The sequence below is a fragment of the Channa argus genome, chromosome 4 (assembly GCF_033026475.1).
Source record: "Channa argus isolate prfri chromosome 4, Channa argus male v1.0, whole genome shotgun sequence".
NCBI classification, from domain to species: domain Eukaryota; kingdom Metazoa; phylum Chordata; class Actinopteri; order Anabantiformes; family Channidae; genus Channa; species Channa argus.
The window spans coordinates 29,033,777-29,051,099 of record NC_090200.1 but is presented as its reverse complement, the minus strand read 5'-3'; the positions used below and the strand labels follow the sequence as shown (position 1 = coordinate 29,051,099).

Sequence of the window (17,323 nt, the reverse complement as noted above, 5' to 3'; positions counted from 1 at the left end):
ACAATGGCATTTTAGTATACTGCATTGACCTTTAAAAGTCATAGGTATCAGATCGGCAACACATCCATGCTTGGAATGGAAAACATGCAATTACTCTGTCAAATTTCGTGGTGCTCAAACCCACAATTCCTCATAAAGCTTGGTATAGTAAAGCTGTTTTTATACTTGTCGACTTTCGTAGGTGAAAGTCTTCCTAAGAAAGGTCTGTGGAATAGATGTCGCAGTCAAGGGCTCGTCCGGGATATGAACCCGGGACCTCTAGCACCCAAAGCGAGAATCATACCCCTAGACCAACGAGCCTCGCGTCCAGTGGGCTTGTAATGAGTTCAGCCCTACTATCCAAATGAAGAACAAGAACTTCAGTCATTCTCAAACTGAGAAATTCATGTTTTTTAAATTTCCGACAAAAACATTAATGTGAGGACATACTCCATTGACAGAGAAAGGTTGTGGTTTCCAGATCAGCAAAACACGAGTGAGTGGAATCTTGTCTCGTTCTAGTAACAACTTTCACAGCAACACTTGCATCTGGTCTTGTGGTTACACGTGGAAAGCGTTACATCTTCTCTTCTCATAGACATTGAATTTAGCATTCAGGGCTCGTCCGGAGACTTCTCACACCCTAAGCGAGAATCATTCCCCTAGACCAAGGCTAGTGAAGGCAAAATATGAATTTACAGAATTTACTCACCTTTAGATTGGCCAATTTGTGTTTTGGCAACCTCACTACATTTAAAGTGTTACCATCTCTTTTCTTGTATGCATCTCAATGAACTTGAGGAGAGCATTTGAACTCTCTTTTGAGAGAGTATATCCAAAAATCTCCTCTTTGGTCTTCCTCTAGACCTCTTGCCTGGCAGCTCCAACCTCAGCATCCTTCTACCGACATATTGACAGTCTCTCCTCTTAACATGTCCAAACCACCTCAATCTGGCCTCTCTGACTTTATCTCCAAAACATCTAACATGAGCTGTCCCTCTGATGTACTCATGCCTGATCCTATCCATCCTCGTCACTCCCAATGAGAACCTCAACATCTTAAGCTCTGCTACCTCCAGCTCTGCCTCCTGTCTTTTCTACAGTGCCACTGTCTCTAAGCCGAAAAACATCGCTGGTCTCACCACCGTCTTGAACACCTTTGCTTTCATTCTCGCTGATACTCTTTTATCGCGAAACACACCTGACACTTTTCTCCACCCGTTCCAACCTGCTTGCACTCGCCTCTTCACGTCACGTCTACTGTCAGTCCTACGTTCTTAGCTTTCCTCTTCTCTCTCTGCCTACAAACAAACCTTCCTCTTCTCCTTCTTCGACCAACAGTAGGCTTGCATTCTGAGACTGAAGTGGCCTATTGGGATGATATGGTACCATGAGGTCTTTTAGATATGATGGAGCTTGACCCTTTAGAGCTTTATATGTAAGAAGCAGGGTTTTGCATTCTGTTCTAGATTTGTTGAGAAGCCAATGGCAAGAAGCTAGTGAAGGCAAAATATGATACAGTCAGCACTTTTGCTGCAAATAGTTTGCTTCATTGAAAGTGACACCTTCTCGCTAAATGTTTGCACCTCAGTGTATTCTACAATGGCATTTTAGTATACTGCATTGACCTTTAAAAGTCATAGGTATCAGATCGGCAACACATCCATGCTTGGAATGGAAAAAAGGCAGTGACTCTGTCAAATTTTGTGGTGCTCAAACCCACAATTCCTCATAAAGCTTGCTATGGTAAGGCTGTTTTCATACTTGTCGACTTTCATAGGTGAAAGTTTTCCTGAGAACAGATCTGTGGAATAGATATCGCAGTCAAGGGCTCGTCCGGGATTTGAACCCGGGACCTCTCGCACCCAAAGTGAGAATCATACCCCTAGACCAACGAGCCATATAAAGACAAGCGAATTGCAGAGTTTGTGAACTAATACCCCATTTGTAGACAGAATTTACTCACCTTTAGATTGGCCAATTTGTGTATTGGCAACCTCTCTACATTGAAAGTCTTACCATCTCTTTTCTTGTATGCATCTCAATGAACTTGAGGAGAGCATTTGAACTCTCTTTTGAGAGAGTATATCTAAAAATCTCCTCTTTGGTCTTCCTCTAGACCTCTTGCCTGGCAGCTCCAACCTCAGCATCCTTCTACCGACATATTGACAGTCTCTCCTCTTAACATGTCCAAACCACCTCAATCTGGCCTCTCTGACTTTATCTCCAAAACATCTAACATGAGCTGTCCCTCTGATGTACTCATGCCTGATCCTATCCATCCTCGTCACTCCCAATGAGAACCTCAACATCTTAAGCTCTGCTACCTCCAGCTCTGCCTCCTGTCTTTTCTACAGTGCCACTGTCTCTAAGCCGAAAAACATCGCTGGTCTCACCACCGTCTTGAACACCTTTGCTTTCATTCTCGCTGATACTCTCTTATCGCAAAACACACCTGACACTTTTCTCCACCCGTTCCAACCTGCTTGCACTCGCCTCTTCACATCACGTCTACATTCAGTCCTACGTTCTTAGCTTTCCTTTTCTCTCTCTGCCTACAAACAAACCTTCCTCCTCTCCTTCTTCGACCAACAGTAGGCTTGCATTCTGAGACTGAAGTGGCCTATTGGGATGATATGGTACCATGAGGTCTTTTAGACATGATGGAGCTTGACCCTTTAGAGCTTTATATGTAAGAAGCAGGGTTTTACATTCTGTTCTAGATTTGTTGAGAAGCCAATGGAAAGAAGCTAGTGAAGGCAAAATATGATACAGTCAGCACTTTTGCTGCAAATAGTTTGCTTCATTGAAAGTGACACCTTCTCGCTAAATGTTTGCACCTCAGTGTATTCTACAATGGCATTTTAGTATACTGCATTGACCTTTAAAAGTCATAGGTATCAGATCGGCAACACATCCATGCTTGGAATGGAAAAAATGCAATTACTCTGTCAAATGTTGTGGTGCTCAAACCCACAATTCCTCATAAAGCTTGGTATAGTAAGGCTGTTTTTATACTTGTCGACTTTCGTAGGTGAAAGTCTTCCTAAAAAAGGTCTGTGGAATAGATGTCGCAGTCAAGGGCTCGTCCGGGATTTGAATCCGGGACCTATCGCACCCAAAGCGAGAATCATACCCCTAGACCAACGAGCCTCGCGTCCAGTGGGCTTGTAATGAGTTCAGCCCTACTATCCAAATGAAGAACAAGAACTTCAGTCATTCTCAAACTGAGAAATTCATGTTGTGTAAATTTCCGACAAAAACATTAATGTGAGGACATACTCCATTGACAGAGAAAGGTTGTGGTTTCCAGATCAGCAAAACACGAGTGAGTGGAATCTTGTCTCTTCTAGTAACAACTTTCACAGAAAAACTTTCATCTGGTCTTGTGGTTACACGTGGAAAGCGTTACATCCTCTCTTCTCATAGACATTGAATTTAGCATTCAGGGCTCGTCCGAAGACCTCTCACACCCTAAGCGAGAATCATATTCATGTTTTGTAAATTTCCGACAAAAACATTAATGTGAGGACATACTCCATTGACAGAGAAAGGTTGTGGTTTCCAGATCAGCAAAACACGAGTGAGTGGAATCTTGTCTCGTCTAGTAACAACTTTCACAGAAACACTTGCATCTGGTCTTGTGGTTACACGTGGAAAGCGTTACATCCTCTCTTCTCATAGACATTGAATTTAGCATTCAGGGCTCGTCCGGAGACCTCTCACACCCTAAGCGAGAATCATTCCCCTAGACCAAGGCTAGTGAAGGCAAAATATGATACAGTCAGCTCTTGACTTTTGAAAGTCGGGTTTTCCAAATCGGCAAAACATCAATACTTGGCATCTTGTGTCGTGTACTAACTAAAGTTTCCTGTGTTTGCACAAGGAAAAAATGCAATTACTCTGTCAAAGTTTTTGGTGCTCAAACCCACAATTCCTCATAAAGCTTAGTATGGTAAGCCTGTTTTCATACTTGTCAACTTTCATAGGAGAAAGTTTTCTTGAAAAGGGTCAGTGGAATAGATGTCGCAGTCAAGGGCTCGTCCGGGATTTGATCCCTGGACCTCTCGCACCCAAAGCGAGAATCATACCCCTAGACCAACGAGCCTCGTGTCCGATGGTTTTGTATTGAGTTCAGCCGTACTATCCAAATGAAGAACAAGAACTTCAGTCATTCTCAAACTGAGAAATTCATGTTGTGTAAATTTCCGACAAAAACATTAATGTGAGGACATACTCCATTGACAGAGAAAGGTTGTGGTTTCCAGATCAGCAAATCGCGTCCAGTGGGCTTGTAATGAGTTCAGCCCTACTATCCAAATGAAGAACAAGAACTTCAGTCATTCTCAAACTGAGAAATTCATGTTGTGTAAATTTCCGACAAAAACATTAATGTGAGGACATACTCCATTGACAGAGAAAGGTTGTGGTTTCCAGATCAGCAAAACACGAGTGAGTGGAATCTTGTCTCGTTCTAGTAACAACTTTCACAGCAACAGTTGCATCTGGTCTTGTGGTTACACGTGGAAAGCGTTACATCTTCTCTTCTCATAGACATTGAATTTAGCATTCAGGGCTCGTCCGGAGACTTCTCACACCCTAAGCGAGAATCATTCCCCTAGACCAAGGCTAGTGAAGGCAAAATTTGAATTTACAGAATTTACTCACCTTTAGATTGGCCAATTTGTGTTTTGGCAACCTCACTACATTTAAAGTGTTACCATCTCTTTTCTTGTATGCATCTCAATGAACTTGAGGAGAGCATTTGAACTCTCTTTTGAGAGAGTATATCCAAAAATCTCCTCTTTGGTCTTCCTCTAGACCTCTTGCCTGGCAGCTCCAACCTCAGCATCCTTCTACCGACATATTGACAGTCTCTCCTCTTAACATGTCCAAACCACCTCAATCTGGCCTCTCTGACTTTATCTCCAAAACATCTAACATGAGCTGTCCCTCTGATGTACTCATGCCTGATCCTATCCATCCTCGTCACTCCCAATGAGAACCTCAACATCTTAAGCTCTGCTACCTCCAGCTCTGCCTCCTGTCTTTTCTACAGTGCCACTGTCTCTAAGCCGAAAAACATCGCTGGTCTCACCACCGTCTTGAACACCTTTGCTTTCATTCTCGCTGATACTCTTTTATCGCGAAACACACCTGACACTTTTCTCCACCCGTTCCAACCTGCTTGCACTCGCCTCTTCACGTCACGTCTACTGTCAGTCCTACGTTCTTAGCTTTCCTCTTCTCTCTCTGTCTACAAACAAACCTTCCTCCTCTCCTTCTTCGACCAACAGTAGGCTTGCATTCTGAGACTGAAGTGGCCTATTGGGATGATATGGTACCATGAGGTCTTTTAGATATGATGGAGCTTGACCCTTTAGAGCTTTAAATGTAAGAAGCAGGGTTTTGCATTCTGTTCTAGATTTGTTGAGAAGCCAATGGCAAGAAGCTAGTGAAGGCAAAATATGATACAGTCAGCACTTTTGCTGCAAATAGTTTGCTTCATTGAAAGTGACACCTTCTCGCTAAATGTTTGCACCTCAGTGTATTCTACAATGGCATTTTAGTATACTGCATTGACCTTTAAAAGTCATAGGTATCAGATCGGCAACACATCCATGCTTGGAATGGAAAAAAGGCAGTAACTCTGTCAAATTTTGTGGTGCTCAAACCCACAATTCCTCATAAAGCTTGCTATGGTAAGGCTGTTTTCATACTTGTCGACTTTCATAGGTGAAAGTTTTCCTGAGAACAGATCTGTGGAATAGATATCGCAGTCAAGGGCTCGTCCGGGATTTGAACCCGGGACCTCTCGCACCCAAAGTGAGAATCATACCCCTAGACCAACGAGCCATATAAAGACAAGCGAATTGCAGAGTTTGTGAACTAATACCCCATTTGTAGACAGAATTTACTCACCTTTAGATTGGCCAATTTGTGTATTGGCAACCTCACTACATTGAAAGTCTTACCATCTCTTTTCTTGTATGCATCTCAATGAACTTGAGGAGAGCATTTGAACTCTCTTTTGAGAGAGTATATCTAAAAATCTCCTCTTTGGTCTTCCTCTAGACCTCTTGCCTGGCAGCTCCAACCTCAGCATCCTTCCTTCTGGTGCTCAAACCCACAATTCCTCATAAAGCTTGGTATAGTAAGGCTGTTTTTATACTTGTCGACTTTCGTAGGTGAAAGTCTTCCTAAACAAGGTCTGTGGAATAGATGTCGCAGTCAAGGGCTCGTCCGGGATTTGAACCCGGGACCTCTCGCACCCAAAGCGAGAATCATACCCCTAGTCACGTCTACTGTCAGTCCTACGTTCTTAGCTTTCCTCTTCTCTCTCTGTCAACAAACAAACCTTCCTCCTCTCCTTCTTCGACCAACAGTAGGCTTGCATTCTGAGACTGAAGTGGCCTATTGGGATGATATGGTACCATGAGGTCTTTTAGATATGATGGAGCTTGACCCTTTAGAGCTTTATATGTAAGAAGCAGGGTTTTACATTCTGTTCGAGATTTGTTGAGAAGCCAATGGAAAGAAGCTAGTGAAGGCAAAATATGATACAGTCCGCACTTTTGCTGCAAATAGTTTGCTTCATTGAAAGTGACACCTTCTCGCTAAATGTTTGCACCTCAGTGTATTCTACAATGGCATTTTAGTATACTGCATTGACCTTACTTACTTACTCTGTCAAATTTTGTGGTGCTCAAACCCACAATTCCTCATAAAGCTTGCTATGGTAAGGCTGTTTTCATACTTGTCGACTTTCATAGGTGAAAGTTTTCCTAAGAACAGATCTGTGGAATAGATGTCGCAGTCAAGGGCTCGTCCGGGATTTGAACCCGGGACCTCTCGCACCCTAAGCGAGAATCATACCCCTAGACCAACGAGCCACATAAAGACAAGCGAATTGCAGAGTTTGTAAACTAATATCCCATTTGTAGACAGAATTTACTCACCTTTAGATTGGCCAATTTGTGTATTGGCAACCTCACTACATTGAAAGTGTTACCATCTCTTTTCTTGTATGCATCTCAATAAACTTGAGGAGAGCATTTGAACTCTCTTTTGAGAGAGTATGTCCAAAAAGCTCCTCTTTGTTCTTCCTCTAGACCTCTTGCCTGGCAGCTCCAACCTCAGCATCCTTCTACCGACATATTGACAGTCTCTCCTCTGAACATGTCCAAACCACCTCAATCTGGCCTCTCTGACTTTATCTCCAAAACATCTAACATGAGCTGTCCCTCTGATGTACTCATGCCTGATCCTATCCATCCTCGTCACTCCCAATGAGAACCTCAACATCTTAAGCTATGCTACCTCCAGCTCTGCCTCCTGTCTTTTCTACAGTGCCACTGTCTCTAAGCCGAAAAACATCGCTGGTCTCACCACTGTCTTGAACACCTTTGCTTTCATTCTCGCTGATACTCTTTTATCGCAAAACACACCTGACACTTGTCTCCACCCGTTCCAACCTGCTTGCACTCGCCTCTTCACGTCACGTCTACTGTCAGTCCTATGTTCTTAGCTTTCCTCTTCTCTCTCTGTCTACAAACAAACCTTCCTCCTCTCCTTCTTTGACCAACAGTAGGCTTGCATTCTGAGACTGAAGTGGCCTATTGGGATGATATGGTACCATGAGGTCTTTTAGATATGATGGAGCTTGACCCTTTAGAGCTTTATATGTAAGAAGCAGGGTTTTACATTCTGTTCTAGATTTGTTGAGAAGCCAATGGAAAGAAGCTAGTGAAGGCAAAATATGATACAGTCCGCACTTTTGCTGCAAATAGTTTGCTTCATTGAAAGTGACACCTTCTCGCTAAAGGTTTGCACCTCAGTGTATTCTACAATGGCATTTTAGTATACTGCATTGACCTTTAAAAGTCATAGGTATCAGATCGGCAACACATCCATGCTTGGAATGGAAAAAATGCAATTATTCTGTCAAATTTTGTGGAGCTCAAACCCACAATTCCTCATAAAGCTTGCTATGGAAAGGCTGTTTTCATACTTGTCGACTTTCATAGGTGAAAGTTTTCCTGAGAACAGATCTGTGGAATAGATGTCGCAGTCAAGGGCTCGTCCGGGATTTGAACCTGGGACCTCTCGCACCCAAAGCGAGAATCATACCCCTAGACCAACGAGCCATATAAAGACGAGCGAATTGCAGAGTTTGTGATCTAATACCCCATTTGTAGAAAGAATTTACTCACCTTTAGATCTGCCAATTTGTGTATTGGCAACCTCACTACATTGAAAGTGAAAGTTGTTCTTCCTCTAGACCTCTTGCCTGGCAGCTCCAACCTCAGCATCCTTCCTTCTGGTGCTCAAACCCACAATTCCTCATAAAGCTTGGTATAGTAAGGCTGTTTTCATACTTGTCGACTTTCGTAGGTGAAAGTCTTCCTAAAAAAGGTCTGTGGAATAGATGTCGCAGTCAAGGGCTCGTCCGGGATTTGAACCCGGGACATCTCGCACCCAAAGCGAGAATCATACCCCTAGACCAACGAGCCTCGCGTCCAGTGGGCTTGTAATGAGTTCAGCCCTACTATCCAAATGAAGAACAAGAACTTCAGTCATTCTCAAACTGACAAATTCATGTTGTGTAAATTTCCGACAAAAACATTAATGTGAGGACATACTCCATTGACAGAAAAAGGTTGTGGTTTCCAGATCAGCAAAACACGAGTGAGTGGAATTTTGTCTCGTTCTAGTAACAACTTTCACAGCAACACTTGCATCTGGTCTTGTGGTTACACGTGGAAAGCGTTACATCTTCTCTTCTCATAGACATTGAATTTAGCATTCAGGGCTCGTCCGGAGACTTCTCACACCCTAAGTGAGAATCATTCCCCTAGACCAAGGCTAGTGAAGGCAAAATATGAATTTACAGAATTTACTCACCTTTAGATTGGCCAATTTGTGTTTTGGCAACCTCACTACATTGAAAGTGTTACCATCTCTTTTCTTGTATGCATCTCAATGAACTTGAGGAGAGCATTTGAACTCTCTTTTGAGAGAGTATATCCAAAAATCTCCTCTTTGGTCTTCCTCTAGACCTCTTGCCTGGCAGCTCCAACCTCAGCATCCTTTTACCGACATATTGACAGTCTCTCCTCTTAACATGTCCAAACCACCTCAATCTGGCCTCTCTGACTTTATCTCCAAAACATCTAACATGAGCTGTCCCTCTGATGTACTCATGCCTGATCCCATCCATCCTCGTCACTCCCAATGAGAACCTCAACATCTTAAGCTATGCTACCTCCAGCTCTGCCTCCTGTCTTTTCTACAGTGCCACTGTCTCTAAGCCGAAAAACATCGCTGGTCTCACCACTGTCTTGAACACCTTTGCTTTCATTCTCGCTGATACTCTTTTATCGCAAAATATACATGACACATTTCTCCACCCGTTCCAACCTGCTTGCACTCGCCTCTTCACGTCACGTCTACTGTCATTCCTACGTTCTTAGCTTTCCTCTTCTCTCTCTGTCTACAAACAAATCTTCCTCCTCTCCTTCTTCGACCAACAGTAGGCTTGCATTCTGAGACTGAAGTGGCCTATTGGGATGATATGGTACCATGAGGTCTTTTAGATATGAAGGAGCTTGACCCTTTAGAGCTTTATATGTAAGAAGCAGGGTTTTGCATTCTGTTCTAGATTTGTTGAGAAGCCAATGGCAAGAAGCTAGTGAAGGCAAAATATGATACAGTCAGCACTTTTGCTGCAAATAGTTTGCTTCATTGAAAGTGACACCTTCTCGCTAAATGTTTGCACCTCAGTGTATTCTACAATGGCATTTTAGTATACTGCATTGACCTTTAAAAGTCATAGGTATCAGATCGGCAACACATCCATGCTTTGAATGGAAAACATGCAATTACTCTGTCAAATTTCGTGGTGCTCAAACCCACAATTCCTCATAAAGCTTGGTATAGTAAGGCTGTTTTTATACTTGTCGACTTTCGTAGGTGAAAGTCTTCCTAAAAAGGGTCTGTGGAATAGATGTCGCAGTCAAGGGCTCGTCCGGGATTTGATCCCTGGACCTCTCGCACCCAAAGCGAGAATCATACCCCTAGACCAACGAGCCTCGTGTCCGGTGGTTTTGTATTGAGTTCAGCCGTACTATCCAAATGAAGAACAAGAACTTCAGTCATTCTCAAACTGAGAAATTCATGTTGTGTAAATTTCCGACAAAAACATTAATGTGAGGACATACTCCATTGACAGAGAAAGGTTGTGGTTTCCAGATCAGCAAAACACGAGTGAGTGGAATCTTGTCTCGTCTAGTAACAACTTTCACAGAAAAACTTGCATCTGGTCTTGTGGTTACACGTGGAAAGCGTTACATCCTCTCTTCTCATAGACATTGAATTTAGCATTCAGGGCTCGTCCGGAGACCTCTCACACCCTAAGCGAGAATCATTCCCCTAGACCAAGGCTAGTGAAGACATTTGATACAGTCAGCTCTTGACTTTTGAAAGTCGGGTTTTCCAAATCGGCAAAACATCAATACTTGGCATCTTGTGTCGTGTACTAACTAAAGTTTCCTGTGTTTGCACAAGGAAAAAATGCAATTACTCTGTCAAAGTTTGTGGTGCTCAAACCCACAATTCCTCATAAAGCTTGCTATGGTAAGGCTGTTTTCATACTTGTCGACTTTCATAGGTGAAAGTTTTCATGAGAATAGATCTGTGGAATAGATGTCGCAGTCAAGGGCTCGTCCGGGATTTGAACCCGGGACCTCTCGCACCCTAAGCGAGAATCATACCCCTAGACCAACGAGCCACATAAAGACAAGCGAATTGCAGAGTTTGTAAACTAATATCCCATTTGTAGACAGAATTTACTCACCTTTAGATTGGCCAATTTGTGTATTGGCAACCTCACTACATTGAAAGTGTTACCATCTCTTTTCTTGTATGCATCTCAATGAACTTGAGGAGAGCATTTGAACTCTCTTTGAGAGAGTATATCCAAAAATCTCCTCTTAGTTCTTCCTCTAGACCTCTTGCCTCGCAGCTCCAACCTCAGCATCCTTCTACCGACATATTGACAGTCTCTCCTCTGAACATGTCCAAACCATCTCAATCTGGCCTCTCTGACTTTATCTCCAAAACATCTAACATGAGCTGTCCCTCTGATGTACTCATGCCTGATCCTATCCATCCTCGTCACTCCCAATGAGAACCTCAACATCTTAAGCTATGCTACCTCCAGCTCTGCCTCCTGTCTTTTCTACAGTGCCACTGTCTCTAAGCCGAAAAACATCGCTGGTCTCACCACCGTCTTGAACACCTTTGCTTTCATTCTTGCTGATACTCTTTTATCGCAAAACACACCTGACCCTTTTCTCCACCCGTTCCAACCTGCTTGCACTCGCCTCTTCACGTCACGTCTACTGTCAGTCCTACGTTCTTAGCTTTCCTCTTCTCTCTCTGTCTACAAACAAACCTTCCTCCTCTCCTTCTTCGACCAACAGTAGGCTTGCATTCTGAGACTGAAGTGGCCTATTGGGATGATATGGTACCATGAGGTCTTTTAGATATGATGGAGCTTGACCCTTTAGAGCTTTATATGTAAGAAGCAGGGTTTTACATTCTGTTCGAGATTTGTTGAGAAAACAATGGAAAGAAGCTAGTGAAGGCAAAATATGATACAGTCCGCACTTTTGCTGCAAAAAGTTTCCTTCATTGAAAGTGACACCTTATCGCTAAATGTTTGCACCTCATTGTAATTCACAATGGCATTTTAGTATACTGCATTGACCTTTAAAAGTCATAGGTATCAGATCGGCAACACATCCATGCTTGGAATGGAAAAAATGCAATTACTCTGTCAAATTTTGTGGTTCTCAAACCCACAATTCCTCATAAAGCTTGGTATGGTAAGGCTGTTTTCATACTTGTCGACTTTCATAGGTGAAAGTTTTCCTAAGAATAGATCTGTGGAAAAGATGTCGCAGTCAAGGGCTCGTCCGGGATTTGAACCCGGGACCTCTCGCACCCAAAGCGAGAATCATACCCCTAGACCAACGAGCCTCGTGTCCGGTGGCTTTGTATTGAGTTCAGCCGTACTATCCAAATGAAGAACAAGAACTTCAGTCATTCTCAAACTGAGAAATTCATGTTGTGTAAATTTCCGACAAAAACATTAATGTGAGGACATACTCCATTGACAGAGAAAGGTTGTGGTTTCCAGATGAGCAAAACACGAGTGAGTGGAATCTTGTCTCGTCTAGTAACAACTTTCACAGCAAAACTTGCATCTGGTCTTGTGGTTACACGTGGAAAGCGTTACATCCTCTCTTCTCATAGACATTGAATTTAGCATTCAGGGCTCGTCCGGAGACCTCTCACACCCTAAGCGAGAATCATTCCCCTAGACCAAGGCTAGTGAAGGCAAACTATGATACAGTCAGCTCTTGACTTTTGAAAGTCGGGTTTCCCAAATCGGCAAATATCAATACTTGGCATCTTGTGTCGTGTACTAACTAAAGTTTCCTGTGTTTGCACAAGGAAAAAATGCAATTACTCTGTCAAAGTTTTTGGTGCTCAAACCCACAATTCCTCATAAAGCTTGGTATGGTAAGCCTGTTTTCATACTTGTCAACTTTCATAGGAGAATGTTTTCCTGAAAAGGATCAGTGGAATAGATGTCGCAGTCAAGGGCTCGTCCGGGATTTGAACCCGGGACCTCTCGCACCCTAAGCGAGAATCATACCCCTAGACCAACGAGCCATATAAAGACAAACGAATTGCAGAGTTTGTAAACTAATATCCCATTTGTAGACAGAATTTACTCACCTTTAGATTGGCCAATTTGTGTATTGGCAACCTCACTACATTGAAAGTGTTACCATCTCTTTTCTTGTATGCATCTCAATGAACTTGAGGAGAGCATTTGAACTCTCTTTTGAGAGAGTATATCCAAAAATCTCCTCTTTGTTCTTCCTCTAGACCTCTTGCCTCGCAGCTCCAACCTCAGCATCCTTCTACCGACATATTGACAGTCTCTCCTCTTAACATGTCCAAACCACCTCAATCTGGCCTCTCTGACTTTATCTCCAAAACATCTAACATGAGCTGTCCCTCTGATGTACTCATGCCTGATCCTATCCATCCTCGTCACTCCCAATGAGAACCTCAACATCTTAAGCTCTGCTACCTCCAGCTCTGCCTCCTGTCTTTTCTACAGTGCCACTGTCTCTAAGCCGAAAAACATCGCTGGTCTCACCACCGTCTTGAACACCTTTGCTTTCATTCTCGCTGATACTCTTTTATCGCAAAACACACCTGACACTTTTCTCCACCCGTTCCAACCTGCTTGCACTCGCCTCTTCACGTCACGTCTACATTCAGTCCTACGTTCTTAGCTTTCCTTTTCTCTCTCTGCCTACAAACAAACCTTCCTCCTCTCCTTCTTCGACCAACAGTAGGCTTGCATTCTGAGACTGAAGTGGCCTATTGGGATGATATGGTACCATGAGGTCTTTTAGATATGATGGAGCTTGACCCTTTAGAGCTTTATATGTAAGAAGCAGGGTTTTACATTCTGTTCTAGATTTGTTGAGAAGCCAATGGAAAGAAGCTAGTGAAGGCAAAATATGATACAGTCCGCACTTTTGCTGCAAATAGTTTGCTTCATTGAAAGTGACACCTTCTCGCTAAATGTTTGCACCTCAGTGTATTCTACAATGGCATTTTAGTATACTGCATTGACCTTTAAAAGTCATAGGTATCAGATCGGCAACACATCCATGCTTGGAATGGAAAACATGCAATTACTCTGTCAAATTTCGTGGTGCTCAAACCCACAATTCCTCATAAAGCTTGGTATAGTAAAGCTGTTTTTATACTTGTCGACTTTCGTAGGTGAAAGTCTTCCTAAGAAAGGTCTGTGGAATAGATGTCGCAGTCAAGGGCTCGTCCTGGATATGAACCCGGGACCTCTAGCACCCAAAGCGAGAATCATACCCCTAGACCAACGAGCCTCGCGTCCAGTGGGCTTGTAATGAGTTCAGCCCTACTATCCAAATGAAGAACAAGAACTTCAGTCATTCTCAAACTGAGAAATTCATGTTTTGTAAATTTCCGACAAAAACATTAATGTGAGGACATACTCCATTGACAGAGAAAGGTTGTGGTTTCCAGATCAGCAAAACACGAGTGAGTGGAATCTTGTCTCGTTCTAGTAACAACTTTCACAGCAACACTTGCATCTGGTCTTGTGGTTACACGTGGAAAGCGTTACATCTTCTCTTCTCATAGACATTGAATTTAGCATTCAGGGCTCGTCCGGAGACTTCTCACACCCTAAGCGAGAATCATTCCCCTAGACCAAGGCTAGTGAAGGCAAAATATGAATTTACAGAATTTACTCACCTTTAGATTGGCCAATTTGTGTTTTGGCAACCTCACTACATTGAAAGTGTTACCATCTCTTTTCTTGTATGCATCTCAATGAACATGAGGAGAGTATTTGAACTCTCTTTTGAGAGAGTATATCCAAAAATCTCCTCTTTGGTCTTCCTCTAGACCTCTTGCCTGGCAGCTCCAACCTCAGCATCCTTCTACCGACATATTGACAGTCTCTCCTCTGAACATGTCCAAACCACCTCAATCTGGCCTCTCTGACTTTATCTCCAAAACATCTAAAATGAGCTGTCCCTCTGATGTACTCATGCCTGATCCTATCCATCCTCGTCACTCCCAATGAGAACCTCAACATCTTAAGCTCTGCTACCTCCAGCTCTGCCTCCTGTCTTTTCAACAGTGTTACTGTCTCTAAGCCGAAAAACATCGCTGGTCTCACCACCGTCTTGAACACCTTTGCTTTCATTCTCGCTGATACTCTTTTATCGCAAAACACACCTGACACTTTTCTCCACCCGTTCCAACCTGCTTGCACTCGCCTCTTCACGTCACGTCTACATTCAGTCCTACGTTCTTAGCTTTCCTTTTCTCTTTCTGCCTACAAACAAACCTTCCTCCTCTCCTTCTTCGACCAACAGTAGGCTTGCATTCTGAGACTGAAGTGGCCTACTGGGATGATATGGTACCATGAGGTCTTTTAGATATGATGGAGCTTGACCCTTTAGAGCTTTATATGTAAAAAGCAGGGTTTTACATTCTGTTCTAGATTTGTTGAGAAGCCAATGGAAAGAAGCTAGTGAAGGCAAAATATGATACAGTCAGCACTTTTGCTGAAAATAGTTTGCTTCATTGAAAGTGACACCTTCTCGCTAAATTTTTGCACCTCAGTGTATTCTACAATGGCATTTTAGTATACTGCATTGACCTTTAAAAGTCATAGGTATCAGATCGGCAACACATCCATGCTTGGAATGGAAAACATGCAATTACTCTGTCAAATTTCGTGGTGCTCAAACCCACAATTCCTCGTAAAGCTTGGTATTGTAAGGCTGTTTTTATACTTGTCGACTTTCGTAGGTGAAAGTCTTCCTAAAAACGGTGTGTGGAATAGATGTCGCAGTCAAGGGCTCGTCCGGGATTTGATTCCTGGACCTCTCGCAACCAAAGCGAGAATCATACCCCTAGACCAACGAGCCTCGCGTCCAGTGGGCTTGTAATGAGTTCAGCCCTACTATCCAAATGAAGAACAAGAACTTCAGTCATTCTCAAACTGAGAAATTCATGTTGTGTAAATTTCCGACAAAAACATTAATGTGAGGACATACTCCATTGACAGAGAAAGGTTGTGGTTTCCAGATCAGCAAAACACGAGTGAGTGGAATCTTGTCTCGTTCTAGTAACAACTTTCACAGCAACACTTGCATCTGGTCTTGTGGTTACACGTGGAAAGCGTTACATCTTCTTTTCTCATAGACATTGAATTTAGCATTCAGGGCTCGTCCGGAGACTTCTCACACCCTAAGCGAGAATCATTCCCCTAGACCAAGGCTAGTGAAGGCAAAATATGATACAGTCAGCTCTTGACTTTTGAAAGTCGGGTTTTCCAAATCGGCAAAACATCAACACTTGGCATCTTGTGTCGTGTACTAACTAAAGTTTCCTGTGTTTGAACAAGGAAAAAGTGCAATTACTCTGTCAAAGTTTGTGGTGCTCAAACCCACAATTCCTCATAAAGCTTGCTATGGTAAGGCTGTTTTCATACTTGTCGACTTTCATAGGTGAAAGTTTTCCTGAGAACAGAACTGTGGAATAGATGTCGCAGTCAAGGGCTCGTCCGGGATTTGAACCCGGGACCTCTCGCACCCAAAGCGAGAATCATACCCCTAGACCAACGAGCCACATAAAAGACAAGCGAATTGCAGTGTTTGTAAACTAATATCCCATTTGTAGACAGAATTTACTCACCTTTAGATTGGCCAATTTGTGTATTGGCAACCTCACTACATTGAAAGTGTTACCATCTCTTTTCTTGTATGCATCTCAATGAACTTCTGGAGAGCATTTGAACTCTCTTTTGAGAGAGTATGTCCAAAAAGCTCCTCTTTGTTCTTCCTCTAGACCTCTTGCCTGGCAGCTCCAACCTCAGCATCCTTCTACCGACATATTGACAGTCTCTGCTCTGAACATGTCCAAACCACCTCAATCTGGCCTCTCTGACTTTATCTCCAAAACATCTAACATGAGCTGTCCCTCTGATGTACTCATGCCTGATCCCATCCATCCTCGTCACTCCCAATGAGAACCTCAACATCTTAAGCTCTGCTACCTCCAGCTCTGCCTCCTGTCTTTTCTACAGTGCCACTGTCTCTAAGCCGAAAAACATCGCTGGTCTCACCACCTTCTTGAACACCTTTGCTTTCATTCTCGCTGATAATCTTTTATCGCAAAACACACCTGACCCTTTTCTCCACCGTTCCAACCTGCTTGCACTCACCTCACTACATTGAAAGTGTTACCATCTCTTTTCTTGTATGCATCTCAATGAACTTGAGGAGAGCATTTGAACTCTCTTTTGAGAGAGTATATCTAAAAATCTCCTTTTTGGTCTTCCTCTAGACCTCTTGCCTGGCAGCTCCAACCTCAGCATCTTTTATCCGATATACTGTTTTCACCATCTCTCCTCTGAATAAGTCCAAACCACTTCAATCTAGCCTCTCTGACTTTATCTCCAAAACATCTAACATGAGCTGTCCCTCTGATGTACTCATGCCTGATCCTATCCATCCTCGTCACTCCCAATGAGAACCTCAACATCTTAAGCTCTGCTACCTCCAGCTCTGCCTCCTGTCTTTTCGACAGAAGCCAATGGCAAGAAGCTAGTGAAGGCAAAATATGATACAGTCAGCACTTTTGCTGCAAATAGTTTGCTTCATTGAAATTGACACCTTCTCGCTAAATTTTTGCACCT

At 43.1% G+C, this 17,323-nt stretch overlaps 11 non-coding genes across 11 annotated transcripts; all 11 read right to left on the bottom strand.

Annotated features, from left to right (window-relative positions):
- Window positions 1-1,807: 1,807 nt before the first annotated feature.
- trnap-ugg (transfer RNA proline (anticodon UGG)) lies at window positions 1,808-1,879 on the bottom strand. The gene has a single exon. It is a non-coding gene; the product is annotated as a tRNA-Pro (tRNA).
- A 2,136-nt stretch (window positions 1,880-4,015) lies between these two features.
- Window positions 4,016-4,087, bottom strand: trnap-ugg (transfer RNA proline (anticodon UGG)). Its single transcript has one exon. It is a non-coding gene; the product is annotated as a tRNA-Pro (tRNA).
- Window positions 4,088-5,763: 1,676 nt separating this feature from the next.
- On the bottom strand, window positions 5,764-5,835 carry trnap-ugg (transfer RNA proline (anticodon UGG)). Its single transcript has one exon. It is a non-coding gene; the product is annotated as a tRNA-Pro (tRNA).
- A 965-nt stretch (window positions 5,836-6,800) lies between these two features.
- On the bottom strand, window positions 6,801-6,872 carry trnap-agg (transfer RNA proline (anticodon AGG)). The gene has a single exon. It is a non-coding gene; the product is annotated as a tRNA-Pro (tRNA).
- A 1,182-nt stretch (window positions 6,873-8,054) lies between these two features.
- On the bottom strand, window positions 8,055-8,126 carry trnap-ugg (transfer RNA proline (anticodon UGG)). Its single transcript has one exon. It is a non-coding gene; the product is annotated as a tRNA-Pro (tRNA).
- A 294-nt stretch (window positions 8,127-8,420) lies between these two features.
- Window positions 8,421-8,492, bottom strand: trnap-ugg (transfer RNA proline (anticodon UGG)). Its single transcript has one exon. It is a non-coding gene; the product is annotated as a tRNA-Pro (tRNA).
- A 1,506-nt stretch (window positions 8,493-9,998) lies between these two features.
- trnap-ugg (transfer RNA proline (anticodon UGG)) lies at window positions 9,999-10,070 on the bottom strand. The gene has a single exon. It is a non-coding gene; the product is annotated as a tRNA-Pro (tRNA).
- A 626-nt stretch (window positions 10,071-10,696) lies between these two features.
- trnap-agg (transfer RNA proline (anticodon AGG)) lies at window positions 10,697-10,768 on the bottom strand. The gene has a single exon. It is a non-coding gene; the product is annotated as a tRNA-Pro (tRNA).
- Window positions 10,769-11,949: 1,181 nt separating this feature from the next.
- Window positions 11,950-12,021, bottom strand: trnap-ugg (transfer RNA proline (anticodon UGG)). Its single transcript has one exon. It is a non-coding gene; the product is annotated as a tRNA-Pro (tRNA).
- Window positions 12,022-12,648: 627 nt separating this feature from the next.
- trnap-agg (transfer RNA proline (anticodon AGG)) lies at window positions 12,649-12,720 on the bottom strand. Its single transcript has one exon. It is a non-coding gene; the product is annotated as a tRNA-Pro (tRNA).
- A 3,461-nt stretch (window positions 12,721-16,181) lies between these two features.
- trnap-ugg (transfer RNA proline (anticodon UGG)) lies at window positions 16,182-16,253 on the bottom strand. Its single transcript has one exon. It is a non-coding gene; the product is annotated as a tRNA-Pro (tRNA).
- Window positions 16,254-17,323: the final 1,070 nt, after the last annotated feature.